Genomic DNA, 12383 nt, shown 5'->3' on the forward strand with positions numbered 1-12383 from the left:
TTTGGTACGACAGAGTATACGACGACAGCAGTACTTGTGGTACTGACAGCCGTATACGCGGTACTAACAGCAGTACTTGTGGTACTGACAGCCGTATACGCGGTACTAACAGCAGTATACGCGGTACTGACAGTATTATTTGTGGTACTGACAGCAGTACTTGTGGTACTGACAGCAGTATAAGCGGTACTGACAGCCGTATACGCGGTACAGACAGTAGTATACGCGGTACTGACAGCAGTATACTCGGTACTAACAGCAGTATACGCGGTACTGACAGTAGTATACGCGGTACTGACAGCAGTATACTCGGTACTGACAGTAGTATACGCGGTACTAACAGCAGTATACGCGGTACTAACAGCAGTATACGCGGTACTGACAGCAGTATACGCGGTACTAACAGCAGTATACGCGGTACTGACAGCAGTATACTCGGTACTAACAGCAGTATACGCGGTACTGACAGCAGTATACTCGGTACTAACAGCAGTATAACGCGGTACTAACAGCAGTATACTCGGTACTAACAGCAGTATACGCGGTACTAACAGCAGTATACCGCGGTACTGACAGCAGTATACTCGGTACTAACAGCAGTATACGCGGTACTGACAGCAGTATACTCGGTACTAACAGCAGTATACGCGGTACTAACAGCAGTATACGCGGTACTGACAGCAGTATACTCGGTACTGACAGTAGTATACGCGGTACTAACAGCAGTATAACGCGGTACTGACAGCAGTATACTCGGTACTGACAGTAGTATACTCGGTACAAACAGCAGTATAACGCGGTACTGACAGCAGTATACTCGGTACTGACAGCAGTATACTCGGTACTGACAGCAGTATACGCGGTACTGACAGCAGTATACTCGGTACTAACAGCAGTATACGCGGTACTGACAGTAGTATACTCGGTACTAACAGCAGTATACGCGGTACTGACAGTAGTATACTCGGTACTAACAGCAGTATACGCGGTACTGACAGTAGTATACTCGGTACTAACAGCAGTATACGCGGTACGGACAGTAGTATACTCGGTACTAACAGCAGTATACTCGGTACTGACAGCAGTATACGCGGTACTGACAGTAGTATACTCGGTACTAACAGCAGTATACGCGGTACTGACAGCAGTATACTCGGTACTAACAGCAGTATACTCGGTACTAACAGCAGTATACGCGGTACTGACAGTAGTATACTCGGTACTAACAGCAGTATACGCGGTACTGACAGCAGTATACTCGGTACTGACAGCAGTATACGCGGTACTGACAGCAGTATACGCGGTACTGACAGCAGTATACTCGGTACTGACAGCAGTATACGCGGTACTGACAGCAGTATACTCGGTACTAACAGCAGTATACGCGGTACTGACAGTAGTATACTCGGTACTAACAGCAGTATACGCGGTACTGACAGTAGTATACTCGGTACTAACAGCAGTATACTCGGTACTGACAGCAGTATACTCGGTACTAACAGTAGTATACTCGGTACTAACAGCAGTATACGCGGTACTGACAGCAGTATACTCGGTACTAACAGTAGTATACTCGGTACTAACAGCAGTATACTCGGTACTGACAGCAGTATACTCGGTACTGACAGCAGTACTTGTGGTACTGACAGTAGTATACTCGGTACTGACAGCAGTATATGCGGTACTGACAGGCGTATACGCGGTACTGAGAGCAGTACTTGTGGTTCCCGAGGCAGTACTTGTGGTACTGGCAGCCGTACTTGTGATACTGACAGCAGTACTTGTGGTACTGACAGCCGTATACTCGGTACTAACAGCAGTATATGCGGTACTGACAGGCGTATACGCGGTACTGAGAGCAGTACTTGTGGTTCCCGAGGCAGTACTTGTGGTACTGGCAGCCGTACTTGTGATACTGACAGCAGTACTTGTGGTACTGACAGCCGTATACGCGGTACTGACAGCAGTACTTGTGGTACTGACAGCAGTACTTGTGGTACTGACAGCCCTATAGGCGGTACTGACAGCAGTATAGCGTAGCAGTACTTGTGGTACTGACAGCAGTACTTGTGGTTCCCATAGCAGTACTTGTGGTACTAGCAGCAGTATTTGTACCAACAGCAGTACTTGTGGTACTGGCAGCAGTACTCGTGGTTCCCGCAGCAGTACTTGTGGTACTAGCAGCAGTACATGTACCAACAGCAATGCTCGTGGTACCCGACAGCAGTACTCGTGGTTCCAGCAGCAGTACTCGTGGTACTGACAGTAGTACTTGTGTGTTTCAGTGACCGGGGATAATAACTCCACAGTCGGCAACAAGGTGAGACTTCTTCAGTTTCTAATTAAAATACTAACATACTTCAATACTCCGAAAATGACAGCAGTAGAGTAACAGTACGCAGTATAAATACTCAGCGTAGTTACAGGAATGAAGCTGAAGTAAACAAAGAGACTTTAGTGATGTCGTGACCTCATGAGGAATGACCCCTGATTGGTCACGCTGCATTCAGTGTCCTCAATTCATTAAAGTGAGCTCTGTCATGGGGGGGGGGGGCGCGGGGGTGTCCTCTGTTCATTCACTCTCTTGTGATGTAATGACTTCCTGTCAGGCCGCAGGGATTGGTCTGTTCATCTTGGTGCCCCGCCTCCTCCTCCTTTTGGGATTGGCTGTCCACCACATCTGGATTTAACAGGGACAAGACAAGGTGAGAGCCAATCACCCGGCAGCTTTAAGAGGCACTGTCTCTAAAGTACATTCAGAGTACTCAAATATAAATATCACAGCTGAGATCAACTGTACACAAGTCTTCAGAAAAACACATGTTTATAAAGTTTAATTTGAAGTCCTGTTGAAGAGAAACCTGTCTCCCCCCCCCCCCCCCCCAGACCCTGCTCCCCTGCTGATGTCACTCCCTGCTCCTTCTCAGCGTCTGATTGGTCGACAGAGCAGTTGATGTTTCCATGACGATATTATGATGCTTTTATTTTGTAATAAATCATTTCACAGACTTGTGTCTATTGATTAGTTCCTGAGTGATGTGTGTGAGACTCTGCTGCCCCCTGCTGGACGCAGAGGGACAGAAGCACTAAACATGTAAAGATAAACAAAAAGAAGCAAATGAGTCAGCAGGAAACATCTTTTATTCAAATATCTCTGAATCTTCTGCCCTCAGCTATGTGGCGCTACACAGCCTAGACAGCGAGCTAAACAAACTGCTCGAGGAGTCTGAAGAGGCTTTCAGAGCGTTTAATTGACACAGTAGAATTTTGTGAAACTGAAAAATACAAAATAAAGATCTGTTTCAACCCACTTTCATTGTTTACCTGTTCTAGCATTACGCTATTTAATTTACCCAAAACAAAGGACCAGTTCAATGCTAAGCTTCACAGAACTGCTAGCTAGCACAACATGTTTCAAACTAAATGCACAATTACTCTTTACACATTACAAACGTGAATATATACGCTTAAAGTTACCTAAGCACATATAGTTGACCTAGTTGCAAGATAACTACTTACAGAGTGTCCTGTATCAAGTGCATACGGGAGCAACAGAAACAGCACGTCTTTCTCCCTCTTTTACCGTTTGCACACTGACTACACAGTAACTTACTGACAATTAAAACCGATACCTAACATGGCCACAAGATGGCAGTATGTTACCACATAAAAGGTGATATTAGCAACAAACCTAGGGACAGAATACTCCCCGCCTGACATCTTAAGGATGTCACCCAAACAAACTTATGTAAAATATTTGAAAAGGATATCAAATTAGTCCACAGTCTCTTAAGCAGTGTCCTTAGAAACCAGAAGGACGACTTCACTTATAGGCCGTAGGAAGAGTCTCTGTTCGCCCTTCCGCATGGCTTTGACCTCTATTTTCCTGACTCTGCCATCCTCACTGGAAAAGGTTTTGTTGACGAGTCCGATGGGCCAGTCATTCCTCTTCTCCTGATCATCCTTCAGCAGGACCACGTCTCCTTCTTGTAGGTTCGGTCTCGGTGTCCGCCTATTTCCGTCGGTCTTGGAGCCCACTGATGTATTCTTTTCGCCATCGTGCCCAGAAGACCTCAGCCATGTACTGCACGCGCCGCCACTGCCCTCTGAAGAGGTCACGGCTTTCAAACTGGCCTGGTGGTACTGGTTGCGTGCCATACTTTTGTGTGAGCAGCATGGCAGGGGTGAGAAACTGTTGTAAGGGGCCTTGCGTTCACTATTGCTGTTACTTCAGCCATGAATGTTTCTAACACCTCGTGAGTTAGCTTTGCATACCCATGTTGCAGTAGCATCGCATCCAGGATTCGGCGGGCAACTCCAATCATGCGTTCCCAGGATCCGGCCATGTGTGACGCATGAGGAGGATTAAACAGCCACTGGCAACCGTTGTCTTCAAGGTAAGTGTCAATGTTTTTGTTGTGGCATCCGTTCTTGGCAATCTGCAGCTCTTTGCAGGCGCTCACAAAGTCGGTTCCACAATCAGATCTGAGCAGCTTCGCAGCACCTCTGATCGCTAAGAACCGGCGCAGAGCATTTATGAATGATGATGTGTCCCTTGATTCTATGATTTCAATATGTATGGCACGTATACTCATACGAGCCAAGATGACCGCCCATCTTTTGGCCTCCGCGTAACCTCCCCTTGTCTTCCTTGCTGTGACGGTCCATGGCCCGAGCACATCCAGACCCACATATGTGAATGGAGGGTCTGAACGTAGTCTGTCCTTAGGCAGGTCAGCCATGAGCTGCTCTTCTTGCTTGCCTCTTAGCCTGCGGCATGTGACGCAATTGAAGATCGTGCTGCTCACCGCTCTCTTTCCTCCCACAATCCAAACTCCAGCGGCTCTAACCGCCCCTTCAGTGAAATGTCTGCCCTGGTGGTACACTTTTTCATGGAAGCGCCTGACTATTAGCTCAGTCACATGATGTCTTCCTGGAATAAGAAGAGGATGTGTTTCATCCAAAGTCAGCTCTGCTCTTGTTAGCCGACCTCCCACTCTAAGAAGTCCACTAGTGTCCACAATTGGGCTGGGTTTGCTAAGCGGGCTTGCTTTTTTTACATGCTCATGCTGCTCCAAACATTTGAACTCATCAGTGAATATCTCTCTCTGAACGGCACGAATGACTGTGACTTTGGCCTGATGAAACTGTTCTTCACCAAACTTCAAGCTACATTCATGCCAGCCGTGACAGACATTTTCTGGCCTGTCTTTGAAGCACTTGGCAATGTGTTGCAGTCTAGCAATGGCTTTTAGCAGAATGTTCCAACTAGAAAATCTTTCAAATCTAGCACTTCCTAGTTTACCTTCTGACAGAGTGTTGGTACAGGTCACAACCTCTGGCCGCAGTTCTGGATCCACGTCAGGTTGGACAAGGCTGAAGGGCTCCCCCTGTCTTTGACTTTGCCTCGGGCTTGTGAGGAAAGCAGGTCCACTCAGCCATGTAGAGAGAGAGAGCTGTTCAGCAGGTAGTGCTCTCGTGGCATGATCAGCTGGATTCAGATGAGTTGGCACAAAATGCCACTGGTGCACCTGCGTGGATCGCCTGATACGTTCTACTCGGTTATGGACGTAAACATAAAACCGTCTCTTCTCATTAGAGATGTAGCCCAGCACCACTTTTGAATCTGTAAAAAAGTTCACTTCATCCAAATCAATGTTTAGCTCTTCTTGAACTAATTCTGCTACTTCCACAGCCAGCACTGCAGCGCAGAGCTCCAGTCTCGGGATGGTGATGTCTGGTTTTGGAGCGAGTTTCGCTCTACCGAAGAGGAAGCCCACTTCACTCTCACCATCAGTGTTGGTAAGCTTCAAATAAGCAACAGCACCCACTGCTTTTATGGATGCATCACAGAAAATGATTACCCCTTTCCTCTGTGCTGCAGACGAAGGGATTGAGGTGTACACCCTTGGGATGCTCAGCTGCAGTAAGTGCTTTAAAGAATCTTTCCATCTTTCCCACATACCCTGCTTCTCTTCTGGCAGCTGTTCGTCCCAGTCACAGACATCAGAAGAGTGTCTCTCAGAATGACACGACCTTCAATGCTGACAGGCACCGCAAAGCCGAGGGGGTCGAACAGGCTGTTGATGACTGATGGCACTCCACGCTTTGTAAATGGCTTCTCATTGGTGGTCACCTGAAACATGAACAGGTCTGTGGACAAGTCCCATCCTAATCCTAGGGTACGCTGCATAGATGGTGTACTTTGTCCAAGATCCAGGCCCTGTAGCCCGGTGGCCAGATCTTCATCTGGAATGGCGCTTGTGATAGTTGAACTGTTGGATGAGATCTTGTGCAGGCGTATATTTGATTGTGCCAGCATTTCATCATCTACTGTTTGCTTGAATATGAGTTTGCCTACATCCTCCTTAGTCTGCGTCTTTTCACGTAGGGGGCAGGTGTCTGTGTACCTCTCCCTGACGTGAATTCTGCTATCACAGGGGGTGAGAAAACTGGGTCGCCCATTTTCAAGTATGCTTGTCTTGAAAGAACTCACAGTGGGTTTGTGAGCTCCTCTGAGGCAAACGTCCCCTATGATCACCCACCCTAGATCAAGACATTGAGCGTAAGGTGCGTCATGTGGGCCGTTCACCTGACTGCGTGCCTTGTGTGCCCTGATGATATCCCTGCCTAGGAGGAGAAGGATCTCTGCAGAGGGATCCAGTGGAGGTATCAGAGACGCGATGGACTTCAGATGAGGGTGATGAGCTGCAGCCTCAGGAGTAGGTATTTCTTTCCTATTATCAGGAAATGGTTACATTCAGTGAGTGTCGGTAAGGGCATGGATGTTTTCCCATCCATCCCCTCAATGGTGAAGCCGTTGACTCTTCTTCCGCTCGTGTTCGTTCCACTCCACTGTGTACTTCAACATGTGTACTCCACTGTGTACTTCAACATGTGTACTCCACTGTGTACTTCAACATGTGTACTCCACTGTGTACTTCAACATGTGTACTCTCCACTGTGTACTTCAACATGTGTACTCCACTGTGTACTTCAACATGTGTACTCCACTGTGTACTTCAACATGTGTACTCCACTGTGTACTTCAACATGTGTACTCCACTGTGTACTTCAACATGTGTACTCCACTATGTACTCCACTGTGTACTTCAACATGTGTACTCCACTGTGTACTTCAACATGTGTACTCCACTGTGTACTTCAACATGTGTACTCCACTGTGTACTCCACTGTGTACTTCAACATGTGTACTCCACTGTGTACTTCAACATGTGTACTCCACTGTGTACTACACTGTATACTCCACTGTGTACTCCACTGTGTACTCCACTGTGTACTTCAACATGTGTACTCCACTGTGTACTTCAACATGTGTACTCCACTGTGTACTTCAACATGTGTACTCCACTGTGTACTTCAACATGTGTACTCCACTGTGTACTTCCACTGTGTACTCCACTGTGTACTCCACTGTGTACTTCAACATGTGTACTCCACTGTGTACTTCAACATGTGTTCTCCACGCTGTACTTCAACATGTGTACTCCGCTGTGTACTTCAACATGTGTACTCCGCTGTGTACTCCAACATGTGTACTCCACTGTGTACTTCAACATGTGTACTTCAACATGTGTACTCCACGGTGTACTTCAACATGTGTACTCCACGGTGTACTTCAACATGTGTACTCCACGGTGTACTTCAACATGTGTACTCCACTGTGTACTTCAACATGTGTTCTCCACGCTGTACTTCAACATGTGTACTCCGCTGTGTACTTCAACATGTGTACTCCACTGTGTACTCCAACATGTGTACTTCAACATGTGTACTCCACTGTGTACTTCAACATGTGTACTCCACTGTGTACTTCAACATGTGTACTTCAACATGTGTACTCCACGGTGTACTTCAACATGTGTACTCCACGGTGTACTTCAACATGTGTTCTCCACGCTGTACTTCAACATGTGTACTCCGCTGTGTACTTCAACATGTGTACTCCACTGTGTACTCCAACATGTGTACTCCACTGTGTACTTCAACATGTGTACTTCAACATGTGTACTCCACGGTGTACTTCAACATGTGTACTCCACGGTGTACTTCAACATGTGTACTTGTCTTTACCTGTGTAGCTTTACTTATTGACTTTTATTGAGTCAATTCCAATATGTGGTATACATCTCAAACTCTGCATCAGAAAAATATTAAAATATTTAGCGAAAGAAATGCTGACACGTTGAAAACTTATTTCCACCACTGTATATTCATGACCTGCCAAACCCATGAGTGTTCCCTAAAGCAAAGTCAAACTTGTCTTTAAAGATTACATTGGATTGACAGTCTGTTAGCAGTGGAAACGATGTTCATGCTATATATAAAGATCATTTCAAACTCCGGATATTTATAATTACCTTGTTTTCCTCGTGCCAGATGTCCATGTGCCAAGGCAATGTTGTGCTTGATATCGTGGTGCACAATCTCTCCTAAGAGGAGCTGTAGCTGGCCGCTGCCCGCTGCGGGATGGGAAGAGCGATGCTAGGTGACCGTCCACGGTGTCCTCACCTGGAGTTGGAACGGTCGGTTGCTGCACGATTGTGGTTGCACTTGACAGCGTTCTAATGGTCTCCGCTGAGGCCAATATATTGTTGAGCAACGCCGCTGCCTCAGTTAGGCTACGTGCGGGCTGTTGAGAAGACATCGGTGTAGCGAACCAACAAACAATAGTATTTTGCAATGCGCTGTTTGTTCTCAACCGTGTCCTGTTTAATTGGAACGCCTTCCGTTTCAAGTGAAATGCCTCTCACACAACATACTGAAATTAATATGTACATATGTGTGTGTGAGAGCATTTCACATGTGTGTGTGAGAGCATTTCACATGTGTGTGTGAGAGCGTTTCACATGTGTGTGTGAGAGCATTTCACATGTGTGTGTGAGAGCGTTTCATATGTGTGTGTGAGAGTGTTTCACATGTGTGTGTGAGAGTGTTTCACATGTGTATGTGAAAGTGTTTCACATGTGTGTGTGAGTGTTTCACGTGTGTATGTGAGAGTGTTTCACATGTGTGTGTGAGAGTGTTTCATATGTGTGTGTGAGAGTGTTTCACATGTGTGTGTGAGAGATTTTCACATGTGTGTGTGAGAGCATTTCACATGTGTGTGTGAGAGATTTTCACATGTGCGTGTGAGAGCATTTCACGTGTGTGAGAGCGTTTCACATGTGTGTGTGAGAGCGTTTCATATGTGTGTGTGAGAGCATTTCACATGTGTGTGTGAGAGTGTTTCACATGTGTGTGTGAGAGTGTTTCACATGTGTATGTGAGAGTGTTTCACATGTGTGTGTGAGAGTGTTTCACATGTGTGTGTGAGAGTGTTTCACATGTGTTTATGAGAGCTTTTGGTTTCACTTGTGTGTGTGAGAGTGTTTCACATGTGTGTGTGAGAGTGTTTCACATGTGTGTGTGAGAGTGTTTCACATGTGTATGTGAGAGTGTTTCACATGTGTGTGTGAGAGTGTTTCACATGTGTGTGTGAGTGTTTCACATGTGTGTGTGAGAGTGTTTCACATGTGTATGTGAGTGTTTCACATGTGTGTGAGAGTGTTTCACATGTGTATGTGAGAGTGTTTCACATGTGTGTGAGAGTGTTTCACATGTGTGTGAGAGTGTTTCACATGTGTATGTGAGAGTGTTTCACGTGTGTGTGAGAGTGTTTCACGTGTGTATGTGAGAGTGTTTCACATGTGTATGTGAGAGTGTTTCACATGTGTATGTGAGAGTGTTTCACATGTGTATGTGAGAGTGTTCACGTGTGTATGTGAGTGTTCACGTGTGTATGTGAGAGTGTTTCACGTGTGTATGTGAGAGTGTTTCACATGTGTATGTGAGAGTGTTTCACATGTGTATGTGAGAGTGTTCACGTGTGTATGTGAGAGTGTTTCACATGTGTATGTGAGAGTGTTTCACATGTGTATGTGAGAGTGTTTCACATGTGTATGTGAGAGTGTTTCACATGTGTATGTGAGAGTGTTTCATATGTGTGTGTGAGAGTGTTTCACATGTGTATGTGAGAGTGTTTCATATGTGTGTGTGAGAGTGTTTCACATGTGTGTGTGAGAGTGTTTCATATGTGTGTGTGAGAGTGTTTCACATGTGTGTGTGAACGGTATTTCTGAATAATGTCCCTAGGGGCATCTCATAGGTCCCGACCAATTGGACCCTTTCTTCTTGATCATATAGCTGGGCCTCTGACTCACATTTTCAATCTCAGCCTCAGCACCAACAAACTCCCAAAAGCTTGGAAATCCGCTTTTGTCCTTCCCTCGTTAAAAGGGGGTGACCCATCAGCCGTGAATAATTACAGGCCTATTTCCAAATTATGCATTTCTGAAAAAATATTGGAAAAAAGAATCAGTGAACAATTAAAAGATTTCTTAGAATCAAATAGTATTTTAAATAACTTTCAATCTGGCTTTAGGAAGCAACATAGTACAGTCACTGCTGCCCTGACACTTTTAAACAATCTAATTGAAGCGCTTGATTTAAAAACAGTATGTGTGGCCCTTTCTCTCTATAAGGCTTTTGACACGGTCGACCACGAGATATTGATCAGTATCCTGAAGAAAATTGGCATTTCTAACCAGGCATCTACCTGGTTTGCTGACTACCTGTCTAACAGGACTCAGTGTGTTCAGATGGCCAATGCCACATCATCCTCACTAGAGATCACTAAAGGTGTGCCACAAGGCTCGGTCCTAAGACCCTTACTATTTTCTATTTATATAAATGATCTTTGTGTTAATTTGTCAAACGCTGCCTATCATTTTTATGCTGATGACGCTGTTATTTATTGTTGTGCGTCTTCTGTTGTGCATGCATTTGAGATGTTACAGTCTGCTTTTAATGTACAGGCCCGCCTGCAAAGTCTCACACTGGTTCTAAATGCCAAATTGACTATGGAGATGTGCTGTACATGTATGCTTCGTCTAAAAGCCTATCAGCTTCAGACACTGTTTATCACAGTGCACTGAGGTGTTTCACTGGCTGTGGCCGCCTCACTCATCACTGTAAGCTTTATGCCGAGTCTGGTTGGCCATCATTGAGCACTCGCAGAGAAACTCACTGGTTGCTTATGATGCTTATGATCTATAAGGCTCTCCTTGGTTTGGGTTCCCTCCAACTTGTGTTCACTCCTCCGAGGAGCAGAAACCTGGTATGCTTTACTTTCCAAAGCGATATTTTACCCCTTCCCATATCCCACGACTGGAGGAAATTTGGGGGAAAAAAGGGTTTCAGTTTTTTTCCCCATCAACTTGGAACAATTTTCGGGGCCCAAATAAAAATGCCCTGAACTTGTTTTTTTTTAAAAGTCTTCCCCCGGGTTTCCAAAAGGGCCCGACAAAAAAAAAAATATTGGCGGTGCCTCTGCTCCAAATTTTTCCCTATATCGTTTCCCTTTTCCCCCCCTATTCTTTGTAAATGAAATTTGTATCTTGTATGTTGTTTGGGTGTGCTGCTGCATTTTTTTGGCCAGGTCCCCTTTGGGAAAATGAAAATCACGATCTCTTTGGGTTTTTTAAACCTGGTTAAAAAAATTTAAAGTACCGGGTTTTATTTGAGTAAAGTAGAAGTATTTCAGATTTTGGGTACTTGAGTAAAGTAAAGTCCCCGGGTCTGACTTGAGAAAAAAGTAAAAAGTACCGGGTTCTTGTTTTTGGAGAAAAGTAAAATTTACCCGGGGCCTTGTCTTGAGAAAAGAAAAATTTCTAATCTTTTTACAAAAAAGGTAAAGAAAGAAAAAAAAACCCCAGGTCTTGTATTTGAGTAAAGTAAAAGGGTACTCAGATTTTTTACTTGGGTAAAGTAGAAGTACCAGTCTTGTACTTGAAAAATAGAATTCCAGGTCTTGTACTTGGGGGAAAGTAGAAGTACTCAATTTTGTACTTGGAAAAGTAGAAGAAATCGGGTTTGTACTTGAGAAAAAGTAAAAGTACTCGGGTTTTTACTTGGAAAATTTAGAATTACTCGGGTTTTTGTAATTGGTAAAGTAGAAGTACTCGGGAATTGAAATTTAAAGGTAAAGTAGAATACTCAGTCTTGTACTTGAAAATAAAAGGTTTAGAAAAGTACTCAGTCTTGAAACTTAAAGTAAAGTAGAATACTCGGGTTTTTGTACTTGAGTAAAAGTAAAAGAAATCGGGTTTGTTTTTGGAGTAAATAAAAAGGACTGGGTCTTGTACTTGATTAAATGAAGTACTGGGGTTTGTACTTGAGAAAATTTAAAAGTACTAAATCTTGTTTTTGAGTAAAGTAGAAGTACCAGGTCTTGTTTTGGGAGTAAAGTAAAGAAAATTTCGGTCTTGTATTTTGAGTAAAGTAAAAAGTACTCAGGGTATTATGGTTTCCTTGGGAGTAAA

The sequence above is a fragment of the Eleginops maclovinus genome, chromosome 4 (assembly GCF_036324505.1).
Source record: "Eleginops maclovinus isolate JMC-PN-2008 ecotype Puerto Natales chromosome 4, JC_Emac_rtc_rv5, whole genome shotgun sequence".
In the NCBI taxonomy this organism is placed as follows: Eukaryota; Metazoa; Chordata; class Actinopteri; order Perciformes; family Eleginopidae; genus Eleginops; species Eleginops maclovinus.